We start from the raw sequence: 14,462 nt of genomic DNA, 5'->3' as shown, positions 1-14,462 counted from the left end.
CTTAAACCCATTTGATTTTCAAAAAAAAAAAAAAAACTGGAGGGGAACCCATCAATTCCCTTAGTTCACTAGGTCAGTATCACCAACCTGCCCCATTAAAAACAGGTAGGCACATTCAGGGGGGTCCCAAAGGCCTGTGACTACTGGGACCTTTTTCCTTCCACAGAAGCACAGAGAGGTCAAGGAGAGATCTAACTCCCATCACACATGATGTGGGATATTCTCCCACTTTCACTTTTGCCCTTGAACCAATCCAGAGTTGCATCCAGTGCTAAATTTCCTTCCACAATGTCTGGGACAGAGCTGGGGTTCTCAGAGGCCTGAAGTCACTTGGATCCTCTTCCTGGGACAGCTCTTAACTAATCTAAAATGTAGTAAATGATACCCCAACCCAGGTCAGGCTGTAATTCCTATTAGATCCCTGGGACCTCTGGCCAGCCTTCCTTAGGGTCATCCCACTAAAAAGGAGATGGTCTAGGAGGGGGCATCCCATAGCAAGGATCCCGGGGAGGGGGAGCCACTGGTGAAATTTTCTTTCAGAAAATTGTGTTATCCCAACAGTCCTCTTGGATGGTAGGGAGTTCTCCTACCTGGTATATGTCCCACCAAAATGGGTTGGGAACAGCATGTTTACCAAGGAGTCCAAGTCATCTGGCCCCTATTCCCAGGATATTTCTCAGCAAACCTGAAGCACAATAGTTCCATCAATTCCTGTTAGGTCATTGCTTCCATTACATACCTGGGAACCCACACTCCTTAAAGACCTCACTGGAAAAAAATAGAACAGTTGGTAGGCAGAGGTATGCCAGATAAGGGAAACCTATTACTAGATTTCAAAGCAATTGGAAGCCTTCGGGTTTCAATTCCATTAGTCCTGAAAAGAGTTATCATCTTGATCCCATCATTTCTCTTTCCCCAATAGGTATTTGTATCCTTCAGGCCTGATTTCTCATCACTCCAAACAGACACCAGGAAGTTATGTCTTACCTGCTAGATGTCACACCAAAACCAAAAGGACATAAGAGGGAATCCCTGGATTCTAGGATATCTGGCTACATTTATCAAACTTGAAGGGGCAATGTCTCTCCAGCCCTGATCTGACTTTGATCCACATTAGGTCTCTGAGGTTCTGGCATAGTTGCCTTCATGAACTCTGGTCAAAGTGGGGTTGGGGTTATAGTGGACACCAGAGCAGTGACTCTCAGAGGTTAGGCAGCTTCCCATTTCTAGATATCAGAGAGTTGATAAATCAGAAGGGCTCTGTGATTAACCCTGTGATTACCTCTGATCCCATCATTCCCCATAGCTGATTAGGAAGTCCTCACCTGAATGCCCAATTTCCTGCCAGGAATATGGGGGCCCAACAGGGGATCCCCCATATCTCAGTTGACTTAGTACCTTTTTTTCTATTCTGAGCAAAGATTGAACAGGATGGGCTCTTCCTTACATGAAAGCCAAAGAAAGGAAAAACCCTAGATTCTATATTTTCCCCTTGGTACACTGGGTAGTTGGATCCCAGTGTTCCACTATTTCCTGTCAAATTGGATGGAGCACAATAGGGGGTCCCAGAGTCCCCAGGACAGCTGGCTTCTATTACCTTGAACACAACTCAACAAACTTAAAAGGGAAAAGACCTTTCCCAGAAATTGCCATTTTACATGAGATTCTTGGGAACCTGAACAAGTCAAAATGGTGAGGACATAGGTCAGAGGGTCTCAGAAAAGAGAGGCCATTTGGTGGAGTTTCTTATTAGCAGGTATCACAGAATTGGGAAGACCTGTAGACCCCAACTCCCATCCAACCTTTAGAAGAACATCACCCATTTCTCATCATTTCCCTTGGTTCAATAGGTAGCTCTATCCTAAAAGCCTAATTTCCCAGAAAAAAAATGGGTGGGGATCACAGATAGGGGTGGTCATTTGCTGGAGTTTGGTCTTCACAGAGGTCAAGAGAGTTGGGAAGCCTTGTAGGCCTCCACTCCCATCAGATCTGAAGGGGACTATCCCACTGATCCTATTAATCCCCTTAGATCACTAGGTCATTGTCACTTGTCTACTCCACAATGAACAGGTAGGCACAGTAGAGGATTGCAAAGTACCATTGGAACCTTGTTCCTTCCATTGGGGTACAGAGAGGCCAAAGGGAGATCTAGCTCCTATCATATATGATGTAGGATATTCTCCTGCTCCAATCACTCTGCTCTGTGTACTCCAGGATTTCCTTCCATAATAGATAGGACAGAGCAGGGGTTCTCAGAAGACTGAAGCCACTTGGACCCTCTTCCTGAAACAGCACCTAGGTAATCTAAAATGAAATAAATAGTACCTCAACTTAAGCCAAACTGTGATAGCTACTATGCCCCTGGGATTTCTGGCCAGTCTTCCTTAGGATGTCCCATCATAAAGGTGATAGTTGGGGGAGGGGAGTCACGGGGTGGGGGTGGGGGTGGGGTCACAGGATTCAGGGAAGCGATTGATACAGTATCCTGTCAGAGAGATGGGAATCCTGCAGGTTCTGACTTCCATTAAACTTGAAGGGGATATGTCCCTGATCCCATCATTTCTCTTGACCCATTTCTCTTGACTCTTTCCTACCTGCTGGATGACCCAAAAAAATAGGTTGGGAACAGCAGGGGTCTAAGTCAGCTGACCCCTATTAATAAAATATTTCTCAGCAAACCTGAAACAAAATATCCCTCTCCCCCCACTTCCATCCCAGTCAGACAGTTGCTTCCATTACATACTTGGGAACCTAACTTCCTTAAGCACCTCACCCAAAAAACTGAACAGTCGGTAGGCACAAGTAGGCCATAGTATCAAACCATTTGACACAGTTTCCTGTTACCATATCAGAGGATTTTGAAGCCAACAGGGTCCAATTCCCATCTGTCTTGAAGGAGTCTAATACCTTGATCCTATTATTTCCCTTGGTTCAATAGGTAGTTGTATCCTACAGGCCAGATTTTCTGCCAAAATGAATGGGGCAGCCAGGAGTCATCTTCACCCCGTCCTTTTGATGGTGAGAAGGCTGAGGAGGCCAATTCCTATTACACATGAAGGGGGCTATCCTTCTGCAACTGTCATTCCCAACAGACACTGGGTTGTTATGTCCTACCTGTTAGCTATCCCACAAGAAGAAGGACATAAAAGGATTCCAGGGGCCCAGGACAGTTGGCTGCTCTTTCTGGGACACCTCTCACCAAACTTGAAGGAGTAAGTCCCTTCAACCCTGGTCTGACTCTGATCCACATTGAGTCTTTAGGATCTTGGAATTGGGTATATTGTGGACAATACAGCAGGAGGTCCCAGAGGTCTGAGGCCATTTCACCTTTGTTTGCTTCCCCAGTGCTCAGAGAGCTCAAAAGGCAAAAGGTCCCACCTTATATCCTTCCTTGACAAGGATATTTCCTTTTTTTCCCATCAGTTTCATTGACTCATTAGGTCCCTACATTCAACTTGCCCAAAGTCCTCCTCAAAAACCAACTGAATACAACAGGGGTTATCAGAGACCTGAAGAAAACAGGCCTCTGTTCCTGGAATACCTTCCACTACATCTAAAGAATCTATGGTTTCCACATCTCGCACCTTAAACCAAAATAAGCTCAAAATGAGTACAATATTTCAACATAAAAGGATGATACCATAGACCAGAGAGAACAAGAAAATGTTTATCTGGGGTAGCCAGGTGGCACGGTAGCTAGAGCACTGACCCTACAGTCAGGAGGACCTGAGTTCAAATCCTCCCTCAGATACAATAATTACCTAGCTGTGTGATTTTGGGCAAGTCACTTAACCCCACTGCCTTGCAAAAAAAAAAAACAACAACAACAAAAAAGATTATCTTTCAGATCTATGGAAGAGAGTTGAGGCCTACAAGGTTTCATAGAGGGGAGAACTTTATGACCAAATAAGAATGAGAGAACATTATAAATTGCAATTACGTTAAATTATAAAAGTTTTACACAAAGTTCATGCAGCCAAGATTAGAAGGAATGCAGAAAACTGGGAAATGATTTTCACAGTGAGTGTTTCTGATAAAGGACTCATTTCTAATATATACAGGGAATTGAGTCAAATTTATAAGAATACAAGTCATTCTCCAATTGAGAAATGGTCAAAGGATATGATTAGGCAGTTTTCAGATGAAGAAATAAAGATATCGCTAGTCATAAGAAAAAAATTCTCCAAATCATTATTGATAAGAGAAATGAAAACTAAAACAACTCTAAGGTACCATCCTATCAGATTGGCAAGGATAACAAAAAAGGAATGTTATCATTGTTGGAGAGGATGTGGGAATGTTGGGACTCTAATGCACTCTTGGTAGAGCTGTGAACTGATCAAAGCATTCTGGAGAATAATTTGGAACTATGCCAAAAGGGAAATAAAACTGTGCATTTTCTTTAATCCAGCAATACCATTAGTGGGTCTATATCCCAAAGAGATTCTCAAAAAAGTCTCACATATTCAAAAATATTTATAGCATTTTTATAGTGACAAAGAATTGAAAATTGAGTGGATGCCCATCAATTAGGGAATGACTGAACAAGCTAAGGTATTATGAATGTGATAGACAACTACTGTTTGTAAAAAAATAATGACTAGACTTCAGAAAAACCTGGAAAAATCTGAATGATGAGATGCTAAGTGAAGTGAACAGAACCAGGAGAACATTGCATACATTAATAGCAACATTGTGAGGTGATCAACTATGATGGTTGCAGCTCCTCTCAGCAGTTCAGTGATCAAGGACAATCCTGAGAGACCTACTATGGACAATGCCTTCTACATCCAGAAAAAAATGATGAAGTCTGAATGCAAAGTAGACTATGTTCTCTTTTTAAAACTTCTTTTATGCTTTTTCTTTTTTTTTTTCATTATTTATTTCCCCTTAGTTCTAATTCCTCTTTCACAGAGGTCAAGAGAGTTGGGAAGCCTTGTAGGCCTCCACTCTCATCAGATCTGAAGGGGACTATCCCACTGGTCCTATCAGTTCTCTTAGGTCACTAGGTCATTGTCACCTGTCTACTCCACTATGAACAGGTAGGCACAGTAGAGGATTGCAAAGTAGCAATGGAACCTGACTAATATGGAAATATATTAAACATGACTAATATGAAAATATATTAAACACAATTGTTACATGTACAATTTTTACCAAATTGTTCAATGTCAGGGGAGAGTGGGAGGGAAGGAAAGGTAATAGAAAATTGTGGAACTCATAACTTGCAAATGGATGAATATTGAAAACTACCTTTGCATGGAATTGGAAAATAATGAAATTTAATTTAAAAAAAAAGAATCTAAGACTCCCATCTTTCCCTTCAGTCTCCCATTCCCACTAGGTCCTTGTCACTACCAGCAAGCCTGACTGTAGGAACTCCTGTCAATAAAGGGAGAGGATGGATGGGATAAACACATAGAAGGTCCCAGAGCAGGGAGGTCATTTGGTGGAGTTTCCTATGATCAAGTATCACAGAGTTGGGAAGCCATGTAGGCTCCAACACCCACCAAACCTTAAAGGACATATCACCCAGTTCCCATCATCCCTTGGCACAATAGTGGTTGTGTCCTAAAGGTCAGATTTTCCAGAAAAATGGATGGGGCACAGCAGGGGGTGCCAGAATTCCCAGAACAGCTGATCTCTATTCCCCTAGACTCAACTCGGCAAACTTTAAGGGGAACAGACCTTCCCTCAAAACCAATCCATTGCCATTTTAGATTGGATCCTTGGGATATTTGACCACCCTCTCTGCAGGAATTCCTATCAACAAGGTATGGAACATATCAGGGGGTCCCAGAGAGGGGAGGCAATCCTTGTTGACCTCAACTCTCTTCTTAAAGGGAACTTCCCATCATTCCCCTTTGTCCAATAGGTGGTTGTGTCCTAAAAGTCAGATTTCTTAGAAAAATGAGTGGGGATCTTGGAGAAGGATAGTCACTTTCTGAAGTTTCTTCTTCATAGAGGTCAGATAGTTAGGAAGCCTTGTAGGCCTCAACTCCCATCAAATCTGAAGGAGGCTATCCCACTGATCCTATCAATTCCCTTGGTTCACTATATCTTTGCCACCTTAGTTTACCATATCTTGACCACCTGCCTGTCCCACTTTGAAACAGAAAGGCACAGTAGAAGGGTCCCAAAGGCCTGAGACCACTGGAATACTGAGAGATCGAATTTCTATCCCACATGGTATTGGATATTCTCCTGCTCCAATCACTGCCCTTGTAGTGCACTTATACACTTCCTACAATTCACAGTTGTGGTCCCCACGCTGAGTTTCCTTCCAAAATTGGTGGGACAAAGCAGGGCTCTCAGAAGACTGAAGTCATTTGGCCCTTCTTCCTGGGACAGCTCTTAGCTAAACAAAAGTGGAGTAAAAAATTACCCAAACCAAGGCCAAGCTGTGATTCCTACTACATTCCTGGATCCTCTAACCAGGCTTCCTTAGGGTCATCCCAACCTAAAAAAGAATATCTGAGAGGGGCAGTCTACAGCAGGAGTTGGAAAAAGTTTCCTCTAAGAGAGGTTGAATCCCACAAGCTCTGATTCCCATCAGACTTGAAGAGGATATTCCCTGGATCCTATCATTCCTCTTGAATACCTCTAGGTAGTTCTGCCCTAATCTGCTAGATGTCTCACCAAAATAGATTGGGATCAGCAGGGGTCCTAAGTCAGTTGACCTTTATTACTAGTATATTTCTCAGCAAAACTGAATCAAAAATAGTCACCTGACTTCCAATCAGGCTGTTCCTTCTATTACATAACTGGGGACCCACCTTCCTTAAGGACTTCACCAGAAAAACAGAACAGTGGGTAGGTACATGAATGCCAGAGGAAGGAAACCACTGAACACCATTTCCTTTTACTAGATGTCAGAAGGTTTTGAAGCAAGCAGTCTCCCATCAGTCCTGAAGCGATCTATTGCCTTAATCCCATCATTTCCCCCAACAGGTAGTTGTATCCTACAGGCCAGATTTGCTGAAAAAATGAGTATGGGGCAGCCAAGAGTACAAGAGTCCTGAGGTCCTGTTCCTTTGGAGGACAAAAACCCAAGGGGCCCAACTCCCATCAAACCTGAGGGGGATATCCCCCTGCTCCTATCATTCCCAATAGATAATGAGTAGTTACATTCTACCTGTTAGATGTCCCATCAGAATCAGAAGGACATAATAGGGGACACCAGAGGCCTCAGGACAGCTGGCTGCTCTCATCAAACTGGAAGAGACAAAGTCACTCCAACCCTAGTCTGACTTGGATCTACATTAAGTCTCTAGGATCTTTGTGACCCAGTAGATAGTTCTTTCCTACCTGCTGGATGTTCCACCAAAATGAGTTGAGTTGGGAACAGCAGGGGGCCTAGTGGGCCCAAGTTAGTTGGCCCCATTCCCAGGATATTTCTCAGCAAACTTGGAGAAAAATAAATCCTACAATTCCTACTAGCTTAACTGGAGACCATTTGCTTGCCTGCCTTAAGGATTCCCCCCCAAAAAAAAAACAGTTGGGGGGGGAACCATTGGGCACAGTTTTCTGTTACTAGATGTCATAGGGTTTGAAAGTCAGCAGGTTCCAATTCCCATCATGCCTGAAGGGATCTTTTGCCTTGGTCCCATCATTTCCCTTGGGCCAATAGGACATTGTATCCAACAAACCAGTTTTCCTGCCAAAATGGGTGGAGGTCAGCCAAAGGTCATGAGGTCATCAGTATGTTCCTTCAGGGGCCAGAAGGCCAGGAAGCCCAACTCCCATCACTCCTGAAGGGGGTATCCCCCTGCAACCATCTTTCCCAACAGACACCAGGTAGCTATGTCCTACGTACTAGATTTCCTGCCAGAATCTAAAGTTCATAATAAAGGATCCCAGGGACCCCAGGACAGTTGGCTACTCTTTCTGGGATGCCTCTCACCAAACTTAAAGGAGCAAAGTCCCTTCAACCCCAGTCTGACTCTAATCCACATTGGGTCTTTTGGATTCCAGTGTACTTGCTTTATGAACTCAAGTCAAAGAGGGATTAGGGGTGCTGTGGATACTACAGATTTCAGAGGTCTGAGGCCATTTCACCCCTGCTCATTTCCCCAGTGCTCAGAGATGTCAGAGGGCAGAGAGTCCCATCTTATATCCTTCCTTACAAGGATTTGCCTTTTTTCCCATCAGTTTCCTTGGCTCACTAGATCTCTACATCCTACTTGCCCAATATCCTCCCCCAAAGCCACTGAACACAAGAGTTATCAGAGGTCTGAGGACAGCAGGCCCCTGTTCCTAGAATACTTTCCACTTCACCTACAGAGTCTATGGCTGGGGGCGGCTAGGTGGCACAGTGGATAAAGCACCGGCCCTGGAGTCAGGAGTACCTGGGTTCAAATCCGGCTTCAGACACTTAATAATTACCTAGCTGTGTGGCCTTGGGCAAGCCACGTAACCCCATTGCCTTGAAAAAACCTAAAAAAACCCCCCCAAAACAAAAAGAGTCTATGGCTGCCACATCTCACACCCTATATCAAAATAGGGTCTAAATGGGTACAGGATTTTGATATAAAGGGTGATACCACAGGTCAAATGAAAGAACAAGAAATAGTCTATCTATCACATCTATAGAGAGGGGAGAAGTTTATAACTAGAGTTAGAGAACATTATAAATTGCAAAATGGATGATTTCGACTATATAAAATTAAAAATGTTTTGCACAAACAAAGCCCATGCAGCCAAGATTAAAGGGAATGCAGAAAGCTAGGAAACAATTTTTACAGTGAGTGCTTCTGATAAAGGTCTTATTTCTAAAATATACAGTGAACTGAGTCAAATTTATAAGAATACAAGTCATTCTCCAATTGAGAAATGGTCAAAGAATATGAATAGGCAGTTTTCAAATAAAGAAATTAAAGAAATCTATAGTCATAAGAAAAAATGCTCCAAACCATTATTGATTAGAGAAATGAAAATTAAAACCTCTCAGATGACAAAAAAGAAAAGTGATCAATATTTGGAGAGGATGTGGGAAAGCTGGAACTCTAATACACTCTTGATAAAGTTGTAAACTGATCAAATTATTCTGGAGAGCATTTGGAATTATGTCAAAAGGGCAATAAAACCATGCATACCCTTTGATCCAGCAATACCCCTAGTAGGTCTGTATCCCAAAGAGATCATAAAAAAGGGGGGGGAAGACCCACAAAGCACAAAAACATTTATAGTAGCTCTTTTTGTAGTGGCAAGAAATTGAAAATTGAGGGAATGTTATCTGTTGGGAAATTGCTCAACAAGATATGATATACGAATATAATGGAATACTATTGTTCTATTAAAAAACTATGAGTGGGGCAGCTAGGTGGCACAGTGGATAGAGTACCGGCCCTGGAGTCAGGTGTACCTGAGTTCAAATCCGGCCTCAGACATTTAATAATTACCAAGCTGTGTGGCCTTGGGCAAGCCATTTAACCCCATTGCCTTGCAAAAAGAAAAAAAAAAATAACTAAAAAAAACACAACACTATGAGTGGTTGGACTTTAGAAAAGCCTGGAAAGACTTGCATGAACTGACAGTGAGTAAAGAGAGGAGAACCAGGAGAACATTGTACACATTAATGGTAACATTATGAAATATCCAACTATGATGTACACAGTTCTCTCAGCAGTTCATTGATCGATAACAATCCTGAGAGACCTGTTAGGGAAAATGCCATTCACATTCAGAGGGAAAAAAAAACAAATATAGGGATTGTAAGGTGGCACAGTGGATACAGTACCAGTCCTGGAGTCAGGAGGACCTGAGTTCAAATCCTTTCTCAGACACTTATTACTTACTTAGCAGTGTGACCTTGAGCAAGTCACTTAACCCCTTGCCTTGCAAAAACCAAAAAACAACTACAGAGCCTGAATGCAGAGCAAAGCATAATATGTTCTCTTTTAAAATTTTCTTTTATGTTTTTTCTTTCTCATGTTTTGTTTTTCTACTTTGTTCTAATTCTTTTTTTCACAACATAACTAATCTGAAAATATGTTAAACACAATTATACATGTATAACCTATATAAGGGGGTTTGGTGCCATGGAGTGGTAGGAGGGAAAGAAGGAGACAGAATAATGTGGAACTCAAAAACTTGTAAAAGGATGATGTAGGAAACTACCTTTGCATGTAATTGGAATAGATAAATAAATAAATAATTTTTAAAACTATCCATGAACTCTCCAGTGGTTCACCTGGTCTTCACATTTGATTTTGAAATAGCAGAAAGGAACCATAATCTCATAATCAGAAGACCTGCGTTTCAGCCTTGACTCTTAATTACTATGTATGTCCACAAGAAAGTTAATTCATCTCCCTGAAACTCCATTTCTTCCGTTGCACTAGATGACCTAGAGAGTTTGTTGACTGAGGCAGCATGGAAGCCACTGTAGTGCATGGAGTTAAAATTAGAATCTGGGTTTGAATTCTGGTTATGCTATTTACTACCTGTATATGACCTTGGGCAAATTCCTGCAGAATTCCACATTTCTTTTTCTTTCTTTTTTTTATATAAATATTTTATTTGTTTTCCTATTGTCAATTTCTGCCAATCATTTTTTGCAAGGTTTTGAGTTTTACAATTTTTCTTCCTCCCTCCTCCCCCCAACAGAAGGCAATCTAATACAGGCTTTATATTTGCATCCATGATATACAAAGATCAAAACTGAACTTGTTATGAGAGAAGAAACAGATCCAAAAGGAAGAAAGGAAACATTAGAGCTAGCAAAATTATGTCGTACATAAGACAACTTTTAAAAATTGAAGATAGTAAGATTTGGTCTTCTTTTAAACTCCATAGTTCCTTCTCTGAGTAGAGATGGTATTCTCCATCACAGATCCCCTAAAATTGCCCCTGATTGCACTGATGGAATGAGCAAGTCCATCATGGTTGACCATCACCCCATGATGTTGCTAGGGTGTACAATGCTCTGATTCTCCTCATCTCACTCAGCATCAAGCATTCCACATTTCAGTTTCTTATTTTTAGGATGTTTTTGCAAGGCAAATGGGGTTAAGTGGCTTGCCCAAGGCCACACAGCTAGGTAATTATTAAGTGTCTGAGACCGAATTTGAACTCAGGTACTCCTGACTCCAGGGCCGGTGCTCTATCCACTGTGCCACCTAGCCACCCCTACGTTTCAATTTCTTGTTCTGTAAGGTCTCAGGGGTTTAGTTTGATTTTCTTTGCAGCTTTAGTGCCTTGCACATAATAGAAATTTAATAAATGCCTGTTTATTCTAATTGAATTAAATTAAAATGAAAGTTAGACTAGACAATTTCAAAGGGCCCTTTCAACTCTAAATCTTACAATCCAGGATCATGTAACCCTATAGGGCTCTAACATTCTGACTCAATAAAAAGTAAATGAAACATAATGAATGAGAAAAAGATTTTTATATCAAATAAACAGGTATATTCAGAACTAACTGGGATTAAAGGCATTTGGGGAGGAGCAGCTTATCCAACCAGAAATGACATGAGGGTCAGGCACATTCAGGGCCAAGGTCTCAGGGGAAAGGGCCATCGGGACTGGATGATGATGCCATATGAGATGGAACAGAAGCCAAGACTCTCACTTACCATGTGTTGTCTTTGATACACAAAGATGACTCTTCAGATTGAGCCACTGAGAGGATTGAGGAGCATGTGCATTGAGTTGTTTTTCTAGTTAAGGAAACAATATGTACTGATGCCTTCAGTCATCCTCTCCCCAGGAGCTCCTAGGATGGAGTTAGAAAACAGCCTGCAACCAGAGAAGAGAAAGAAACAACTTTAATTTTTGCAGGGGATCAAGCTGGTAGAGATTAGACTTGGCCCCCTCTAACTGAACCTTGGTCTTCACCCTCCCCAAGGCCTCCCTTCCCTCTATCCATCAATTCTAGCCCAGGCCATCAACCCACACTATTCTTTGTTGTCTATCTAAGACTTTCTTCAAGCCTCAGATGAAATCCCACATTTGGCAGAAGAACTTCCCCATCTCCCAGCTGCTTCCTAGTGCCTTCCTCTTGGAGATGACTTCACAGGCAGACCACCTCCCCCAATAAAACCTCAGCTCCATAAAGGGAAGAGTCTGGTAGAGTTCCCTTCCTCGGTGTCCCTAGAGATTAGCACAATACTCACTACTTAATAAAAACTTGGTGACTAACTAGTCTTTCATGAGGGTTGCTTCGTGCCCTTCTCTGACTAAGATGTAGCCCTGAGGACTTCTGAGTCTTGGGCCACATTACCAGGGCAAAGCTCAGAGGCAATTGCACTAAGAGAAGCAGAATGAATAAACCAAATTGGTGATTATAATGCCGGAATAATTTTTCTTCTCATTTGAAAGGTATTACTAAGTTTATACAGTGGTGGCATAGCATAGAGACTGGATTTGAAGTCAGGAAGACCTGGGTTCAAATCTTCCTCCTGCCTCACACTAGTAAAGGATTCTGGGAATCACTTCTCATCCTCAGGAAACTCCCCAAGATATCTCTGAGTTCTAGACAAGTTACTCATCCAGGTTAGTAGAGGGTGAATGGTTTAACAAACTGTAGCATATATGTATGTCATGGAACACTATTGTTCTGTTAGAAACCAGGAGGGATGGGAATTCAGGGAAACCTGGAGGGATTTGCATGAGCTGATGCTGAGTGAGATGAGCAGAACCAGAAGAACATTGTACACCCTAACAGCAACATGGGGGTGATGGTCAATCTTGATGGACTTGCTGATTTCATCAGTGCAACAACCAGGGACAATTTTGGGCTATCTAAGATGGAGAATATCATCTGTATCCAGAGAAAGAATTGTGGAGTTTGAATAAAGACTAAAGACTATTACCTTCAAATTAGGAAAAAAATTATCTTATTATGTAATTTTGCTATCTCATACTTTATTTTTCCTCCTTAAGGATATGATTTCTCTCTCATCACATTCAACTTAGATCATTGTATACCATGGAAACAATGTAAAGACTAACAGAATGCCTTCTGTAGGGGGTGGGGGGAGGGAAGCAAGAATGGGGAAAAAATTGTAAAACTCAAAATAAAATCTTTCTAAAAAAATCATGAAATACTGGAACAATTCAGCTTAGGTAATGCTGAAAAGGGGTGCGACTAGTCCATTCTCCAAGTCCACCCTTCTCCCAACTCTCTGAGCCTTGTTCAACTATCTGATTCTCATTCCTGGTCAAGAATGGACGTCATCAGGGCAGCTAGGTGGCGCAGTGGATAGAGCACTGGCCCTGGAGTCAGGAGGACCCGAGTTCAAATTCAACCTCAGACACTTAATAATTGCGTAGCTGTATGACCTTGGGTAAATAAAATTTTTAAAAAAAGAATGCACGGATGTGAAATGACTCACATTCCAAGCAGGCATTCTCAAACCTGTATATTGAGCCCTGACTGTACCACATCTCCAGACCAACAGTATCTCCAAGGGACCTACAAGACAGCTTCACCTGGATTCTCAACTAGCTGCCTCAATGCAATTTGAATTCATTGTATTGTATCACAGGAGTGTGCTAGACCCAGTGCAAACCTGGTTCCAGGAGACAATAGTTAAATTTTCAGTATGAGCATTAACACCTCACAAATGCTATGGATAAGGGGTTGATTTATTGTCCTGTTGATTGTCTAGACTTAAAAAAGTGATGAGGTATATGTAAATGACCCAAATTAAACTTATACATATGTCATGGGTACACTTTGTTTTGGAGAGTCAGTTGTTAAGCAATTATCAACCTACTCCTGACTGTATGTAGCAGGCTTTAACCTAAGCTGTTACTTAGGAACAGCTCCAGATTGATGTTGAAAATGATAACACAAGACTATATGCCCACATGAGGAAAGATTTAGTGGAGAACTTGAGAGAAGAGAAGCATTTTTTTTCCTTCAAGAGGTTACATATGGTGTCAGACTCTCTCTGGGACCTACTTCCACAAATCGAGGGGAAACTGGCTTCATAACATGTCCCTGATTTCCAGATGGAGACTTCAGGGATCTTTTGAGACTTCTCTTATGGTTTGGGCGGAGATAACTTGTTTCTGTCTAGAAAGCTTATTCACTCATGGATTATTTTCTCATATATTTTGTATAATATCTCCAATTTCCATTTGTTCTTTGTTGGGATAAGTAGTCAGAAGGAGTTAACTGATGAGTGTAAGCTAAAGACTGGTTGCTAGAGAAGCAGATTTTGTTTTGAAGCAAAATGCCCTTAAATCAGCATGATTTAGAAGATATATAGATAGAATTCTAGTCTAATATTCTTCTAAGAGAGGGAAAAGTATCTAGTCTAACAGTAGCCCTTCTCCTATTCCTCTCAAGGCAAGAACCATAGTCTCCTTTGACTAGAGGTGAGTAAGATTCCAAAACTAGGATAGTTATAAATGCCTCCTGTGAGCCATATTTAGGCCATTTGGACAAACATATCATATATGAGTTGTACACATATTACATATATACATATGTGTGTATGTGATATCAC

At 41.6% G+C, this 14,462-nt stretch overlaps 1 long non-coding RNA gene across 2 annotated transcripts in view; it reads right to left on the bottom strand.

Annotated features, from left to right (window-relative positions):
• The window catches only part of LOC141502099 (uncharacterized), a 106,624-nt gene that overhangs the window by 50,969 nt on the left and 41,193 nt on the right, over nt 1-14,462 (bottom strand). For both annotated transcript variants that reach the window (XR_012472396.1, XR_012472397.1), the window contains exon 4: nt 11,580-11,742. This is a non-coding gene — a long non-coding RNA (uncharacterized LOC141502099). The remainder of the gene's footprint in view (nt 1-11,579; nt 11,743-14,462) is intronic.

Source organism: Macrotis lagotis, chromosome X (assembly GCF_037893015.1).
Source record: "Macrotis lagotis isolate mMagLag1 chromosome X, bilby.v1.9.chrom.fasta, whole genome shotgun sequence".
NCBI lineage: Eukaryota > Metazoa > Chordata > Mammalia > Peramelemorphia > Peramelidae > Macrotis > Macrotis lagotis.
The sequence above is the reverse complement of the archived record's forward strand: the minus strand, read 5'-3'. Positions and strand labels throughout refer to the sequence as shown.